The sequence below is a fragment of the Palaemon carinicauda genome, chromosome 3 (assembly GCF_036898095.1).
Source record: "Palaemon carinicauda isolate YSFRI2023 chromosome 3, ASM3689809v2, whole genome shotgun sequence".
In the NCBI taxonomy this organism is placed as follows: Eukaryota; Metazoa; Arthropoda; class Malacostraca; order Decapoda; family Palaemonidae; genus Palaemon; species Palaemon carinicauda.
The window spans coordinates 161,295,020-161,302,497 of record NC_090727.1 but is presented as its reverse complement, the minus strand read 5'-3'; the positions used below and the strand labels follow the sequence as shown (position 1 = coordinate 161,302,497).

The window sequence follows — 7,478 nt, the reverse complement described above, 5'->3', positions numbered from 1 at the left end:
CGGCTCCTTTGCAGATCCCTTCGCATAAGAGCTCGATGGAATTGGATCCTTGGTCAATGGAGGGAGAGATTGTGTGAACGAGACGCAATACCCTGAACAAATCTTGGGGACTGTCCAGGGTTCGGCCCTGAGCTGCAGTCACCTCTGCCAGCAGTAATGCAATCATCCCCCACTGCCGGACAAGGGAGGATTGTCTATGTTTGTGGTTGCGGCCTTGGCTGCCCTTTCTGAAACTCTAACCTCCATGCAAGGACTTGGAACCCCTCCACTCTTTGGCTGGAAAGGGCTTCGTAGACACCTTCGTAGTTTGTGTTTTAGCTGCTGTCCTGTTCGTTTGCGGTTTCAGTAGTTGTTGTTTCTTCTGCGGAGGGGGTGGTTTGTAGGGACGGGATGTCAACCCGCTATGAAGAAGAGAGTCCTGGTTGGACTTCCTCAGTCTCTCCGCAGCATTAGTCAGTGGAGAGAGAGATTGTGTGAATGGGACGTGATACCCTGATCAAATAACAGAGACTGTCCAGGGTTTGGCCTCGAGCTGCAGCCACCTCTGCCAGCGGTGATGCAGGCATCCCCCCACTGGTGGACAAGTGGGAGGATTGCCCATCCTAGTGGTTGTGGCCTCAGCTGCCCCCTCTAGAATTCTTCCCGCCATGTGAGGACTTGGAACCCTTCCGCATTTTGGCTGGAAAGGGATTCTTAAACATCTTTGTAGTTTCTGTTTTAGCTGTCGTGTTCATCGGTGGTTTCAGCTGTTGTTGTTGTTCTGCAGAGGAGGTGGTTTGTAGGGAAGGGATGTCAATACCCTTTGAAGAAGGGAGTCCTGGTTGGACTTCCTCCATTTCTCCGCAGCTTGCTCGATGTCTTTCGGTCTGAACAAGGAGGAACCACGAGTGGAGTTCCTCAGTCTTGTATCTCGTTCTATGGGACTGACGATGGAACCTCTCTATTATTAAGTCCCTTCGCTGCAGGATCGTGTTTACCCACCCACAAATTCATCACGTGGTGGGAAGCAAACTCGATGGTTCGAGTTCCCAGTATAGTAAGGTCTCCATCGCCTCCCTCGAGCTCTCCTTGGACCAGTCCTCATGTGGTGTTCCACTAATCCCAACCAGAGATCCAGCCACAAAGTAGCCTGCATGGCGTACTTTGCCACCTTCTCCTGTTTCAGGATCTCGGAAGCCTAGAACGAAATCTGAAGACCTGAGTCTCGAGGGAAATCCATCTGGTCAGAGCCTCTAAGGAGTGGTTCAAAGGCAGTGCCGGAAGGGGCTCATTGAAGACCTCGTAATACTTCCTCTGCTGCACAGACGGCAGCGGGAGAATTTTAGAGGATGAGCCTCTCCGGAAGAAGCTGGACGAGCCGACGATCTGAGAAAATGCCTTCCGACGGGCACTATTCAGACCCTTAGACCAGAGGCTGCACTGGTCTAAGAGGGCTTTTGGGTGCTATAGACATGGTCCAAGACCGTGTCTTTGCCCTCTTGATGGGCGACCACCGGGTCAGATAACCCATTAATGATCCTCATGCAGGCAAAGACCTGCCAGATGGCATGCTCTGCCTCCGATAGCTTCAGATTAGCAGCTCTAGGATCATAGTCGTTATCACAGCCATCCACCCATGAGATATCATCTCGGGGTGGGTAGAGGTGGTCCCTTGCATGATAGGTGTTGCTTACTGACACCCTTGCAGGGTTTGAAGATGGTCGTTTAGGACCTTCCAAGGAAGGTCTTGATACCCTTTCCGAAGACTTGGGCAAAGTCTTAGCGTCCTTCAACTCCTTCTGAGAAGGAAAGAATTCCTCCAGGAGTGAAAATCTTGAATAATCATCCTTTCTTGTCTGCCGAGGGAGAGACGTTCTCGTACGGGTTTGGAGACTAGTCACTATTCCGGTGGAACCACCTTGATAAGAGAGGGGTGAAAAGCACTCACCAAAGACTAATCTAGGAGGGAGAGAATCTTGCCTTGCGAGACGAGTGAGAACCTACTTGTGGGAGTGGTGACAAAAATGCTGATCATCCGTTTCGAAGTCCGTATTGATTTCTGCTTGATCCGGGATGAGTCCTGCTGTTCAACTACTTTTCGTTTCCTTTTAAGTTGAGAGATGGAAGTTGCCAGGGGCTATTGAGGTGGAGGAACCGTGGATTTACGCCTAGGGTCAACTGGAAGAGAGGATGACTTTTCCAGCGCAATCTCAGGAGTACTGGTAAGTTGAAGGGGTGAAAAGCCTCCCACAAAGGCTTGCTGGACTGCTCTAACTAGGGCGTTGAAACATGGTTCTTTGCTCACTGCGGCGTTGGCCGAAAGGTCCCCTGAGAGGATCGAAGCTGAAGGTTTCTGAAAAGGTAAGACATACCTACCTGGATCAATCGACGACCAGTCTGAAGAAAAAGCGGAATGCTGAGGCTTTGAAGGTTCCACCTTATGGAGGTACAGTATTCGTATAGAGCTGCTCGCTTGTTTGGGTTCCCTAAAGATAGGTTCTTCCCAAAGAGGAGATCATCTGGCATCGTCCTTCCCGCGAGATGTTCTTGGAGAGTGGAGATCATGGGAAGATCTGTGGGAAACAGACTTATGTTATACGGGCGAACAGCAATCTGGATCTGATGGTTTGTGCTTGTGAACCGGGGAATGAGAGGAATAACCTCTACGAGGCGCTGGGGTATGGTGGGTCGGCGAGAGCTGACGCCGCAACGAGCAGCTCGAGAAGGAGAATGTCTGGACAACTGACTCCGATCTAAAGGAGATCCCCTACGACTGGCGAGTCACAGGAGAACTAGGCAAAGCTGGAGAGTGACGAGCAGCTGTCAACTGATGAGCTGCTAGTGATTGACATGCAGCTGACAAACGGCAAGCAGCAGAATAGTAACGGGTAACTACCTAACTCTTAGTAGTAGGAGATCAGCAAATCATTGGTGAACGACAAGTTGTCGGAGAATTACGAGCAGCTGGTGAACAGTGAACCGTTGGCGATCGGGGAGAAGCCAAGGAATGAGGACTGCAGGCGGTTGACAAGTCACAGGCGAGTGACGAGGAGCTGGAAGACTGAGAACAGTTGGTGAACCACGAACTGCGGGACCTCGACAAGCAGTCGGGGAATGAATGAATGAATGATTTAAAGTTTTCAGGCATCCTGACATCTAATCGGGGATTCGAGATTCTATGACAGCTGGCAAACCAAGCATGGCTGTCAGGTGGCAAGAGGTTGGAGACTGACAGTGGATAGGCAAATAGCGAGTTCGATAAGGAAGGCGAGTGTCTGGAACCAGAAGGCTGTCGAGATTTGCCATGATGACGATCTATAGGAGAGAACTGTGCCCGAGGTGACGAATGATGATGAGTGGGCGAGTGACAATCTTCCGAGGGGGATCGTCCATTGGGCAAAGGAGGAGAGCCAGAGACTTCTCTTAGTGCAGGCGAAGGAGAAACTGCAGCAACGAGGAGGAGCATGCACTCTTCTAGCTCGACGAGGACAGTGTAGATCTTCTGAAGGGGACAACTGCTCAGCAGGAAGACCACCGGATTGCGGTTTCTAGGTGGGAATTCACTCTAGGATGAGAGATACCCACCTGCAGGAGACACCTGCCTTGGACTTATGCTCAGCCCCGGACGGAAGAGTCAGCTCAGCCAGGGGGGAAGCGGAGTTTTCGGCAACAGCCAAAGAGGCAGGGCAGGAATCGTCAGCAGACGACACCTCAGGATCACGAAAGCCCACACTCAGCAACAATAAGGGATCCACCTCCGAGGACGTTGGTGTCAACTTCCTCTCTGCACAGAGTTGGAGCTCAAAAAGCACTTCTGTGAAGGGGGCCGGTCAAACCAAGGGATGGTCATGCCTGAAGCAAATCAGAAAAGGAACAGGTCTCACTCGGGGGAGGGGCGGGGCCCCTCAATCAGCACTGTCCCTCGAGAACCGAGGGTGACCGGAGTTTATTGGTCTATGCTCCTGTTTGATAGTTCCCAGAGGGAAACCGACAAAACAAGAGCTTCAGGGGGGGGGGAGCCTTCGATTTGGAGGAAGACCACAAAGGCAAAGAATCCCTTTTGGACTTGTGCTGTTGCCCAAGCTTCTCCCACTGGGAAGCAGACCACTCCCAGCATTTAGGGCCGGTGTTGTCCAGGTCACAACGCTGCCCGCGCCATACAGGACACAACAGATGCCGGTCCGTAGTAACGGACGACGAGAAAGTCCTGCAGGAGCGGCTCTCAAGTCCTCATAAAGGCGGCTAAGAATTTGTATTTAGTGACGTAACAAATTAAATTTCAACATATGGTTAGGAGAGGAGTAGATGGAGATGGTTTGGGCACGCTCTTCACATTCCCCAAGAGAGGTTAGTTGGCCAAACATTTAGCTGGGGTCCATAGGGCACTAGAAGTGTTGGAAGACCCAGGCCTACATGACTGAGGACTATGAAGTGTGAAATAGGAGATGATAAATAGAGAAGTAGAGATAGAGATGACGGGCAAAATCTAACTGAGGCCTTTTGTAACAATAGGTGTAGGAAATGATGATGGTTAGAAGAAATGTAGTAGTTACAAGCAGTGAAACAACTATGAAGTATTACAGTATAACAATACAGGGTTTTTTGTGCTTTCCAGGAACAGTAAAACCATGGAGTCATAAGGATTTTATAATAATCACTTACCAATATCTGTGCAATACATGTTGATTTGAAATTACATCCATTGTTATTTAATATTTCAAAATAGATTCATGGTGTGTCTAGCTTCAGTTTTATTTACAGTAAAACAAACCGTCCCAAATACAATTCTAACACATACACTGTCATACTAGTATATTACTGTATACAACATTCATATATTTTACAGGTAATTGAAACTGGTCCAGTAATGTTTCATACAGAAGCTTTTCTTCCTCTCATCAACTGGGAACATGTAATATTGAAGTTTCACTTTTACTATACACCTCTAAATGACCCTAATGTATATTTACTAAGAACTTATGGCCTTTCTCAATGTAAATAAATACTTCCTGTTTCTCTACCAACATGATTTTTTTGAAATCTCTCCATTAGTATATAAAGCTTATACAAGATTCATAGATATATACAGTTAACTCATGCGGTAAAACTGAAGTAGAATAAATGCACTTACTGTGCAGATAAAATTTAACATTCATCTAATACAATAGTATTTACATCAAGATTTACAAGATATTCATGAATTCTTTAAACTTGGCTTAGTGGAAATCCAATATTTATATTTAATTTTAAGCTTTGAAGTGGACACAATAACATTCGTAGACGAATTACACTTTTAACAAAAAAAATATTTCAGAAAATTAATTTACGAGTACACATCTTACAAATTAGAATATTCAAATTGTTTTTGACTTTGGTTGTCTCAGTTCCAAGGGGCTTACTTATGATTAAAAAAAGTGGGGAGGAAATGCAACTTGAAAATCATAATCTTCTGCTCAACCCACTTACAGTACATTTTAAACTTTGGTCCGTCTATTATCTCATATGGATTTTCTTTTAATTTTTATTGGTTATTCAAAAGAAAAAAAATTAGTTACTGTATATTCTATAAGGGCAGAACTACAATTGCTTATATTCTATAATGTGTATTCTCATAAAAGGAGAAAAATACTAGGTTATGCATGCCGAATATGCAAAAAGTAAATGTTACAAAATTCTACCCACTCAAATATCTAAAATTTTGTAAGGGTGTGCACCTTACCGGTAAAAAAAAAAATAGAGTGCACAAATGGGAGAGTTAAGGTAACCATACCCATACGAAATACTGTATATTGTATCAATTTCCAAATCCCCTAATAATGTTAGATGATGTTTTACTACTGCATACAGTACAGATAAACATCAGCCTTTATCAATATCACAAAACCTAATCCTTTGAAAGACTGGTAATCAGAGCATATATTTAGATCCTGGAAATCTAATGGTCATTAGAATCATATAACATTGCAACTAGGATGGTTACTTATTCAGTGGTATTCTCTAAACACGATTCATCCTGAATGCAAAAGGACAATCTAAAGCCCTATCCACACGATCGAGCATGCCCAACGGGCAAACAGTGATACCAGGCCACAATAGTTAGTGAAAATGAGGGTTGATGACGTCAGAAGTGGGAAAACTAAAGGCAGGGATCTGGTAACACTGTATGATGCCAGATCCCTGTCTGTGGTTTTCCTGCTTCTGATGTCATTAACCCTTGTTCTTACTAACTATTGTGGTCTGGTATCACTGTTTGCCCATCGGCCATGCTCGATCGTGTGGACAGGGCTTTATTAGCACTTCAAGTACAGTTCCTGAGACCATTTTCCTTGATGCACCTGTTGCAGAAACAAAATAAACAATAGATGGTTCCCCACTTCTTAACTGTTCATAAGAAATAAGCATTTTAAATACATGAAGGTTAAATCCCACAAATCCATCAGAGCATCTGCAATATATATCCTATGTACTGTACACTACACATAAATGAACACTAAGCTAAAAGTAATGCTACATTCAAGAAAACGGGTACTTGAGGAAAGGGGTTGTGAAGTTGAAAGGTAAACTTTTCACAAATAACGGTTTCACTGGCCCTTTAAAGACAAAATAAAACGTAAGAATTCATACTCTACAGTTACTGCACATTAATACCCTTATAAAACTACTGTATACAGTACACTAAATTGCACAAGATTTCTAATAAAAACTTTACTTATTAGGAGTGAGGTCGTCTTTGCCCGAGGACCGAAACCAAGCAGAACTGAATACTTTACAGACCACACACTATCGCAAACTTCTTAACATCAGGTTTTCTTGAAAAATGTTTCTCTATTTTCCTTAATGGTTTCCTTAATCATATCGCCGCCTTTAGCATCAAGATGCTGATACAAGTCTTTCTGGTCTTGAGAGATGTCTCCTATTAGTTCACGCCTAAAATAGAATAACACAATTAAGTCTTTTTAGTATAAGAACTTATATTGTTATGACAAGTCTGGTGAACTTTGTGTTAATTTGATTTAATGCAGATTCTGTACAGATGAATTTCCTGTACTCCATGAAACTATAAATTTCTTTCCAAGTAATGTTGCCCATGGTGCTGTTTTTAACCTACCCCTTCCTCTAATAACAAAATAATTCCACTTGTTTTTAGGGAAAGTTCTTTACAAATGACAAATTAGTAGATAATTTGTATTTTTCCTAACTATACAAACCTTAGCTATTTAATAGGGGGTATTACTTCCAGCGTAGCTGAAATGACAAGCCATTAATTTTTACGAGGGTTAACTACCCACACCGCTAGTTAGCGGGGGGTAGGGAGGGTAGCTTGCTACCGCTCCCCCTCACACACCTGTGATTGAGCTCACTTTGCTTGGAGGTAGGACTTCAAGGGGGATAGGGCTGGCAGGTAAGTTTGCTTAAATAGCTAAGGTTTGCATAGTTTGTATAATTTGGAAGGGTGTGTGAGAGAAAGAAGTTGAGAGTTAATGTGGGTAAGAGTAAGG

General features: G+C 44.4%; 1 long non-coding RNA gene across 1 annotated transcript in view; it reads right to left on the bottom strand.

Moving 5' to 3' along the window:
* Positions 1-4,613: 4,613 nt before the first annotated feature.
* The window catches only part of LOC137638739 (uncharacterized), a 33,365-nt gene continuing 30,500 nt past the window's right edge, over positions 4,614-7,478 (bottom strand). The window contains exon 3 of the long non-coding RNA XR_011044179.1: positions 4,614-6,906. This is a non-coding gene — a long non-coding RNA (uncharacterized lncRNA). The remainder of the gene's footprint in view (positions 6,907-7,478) is intronic.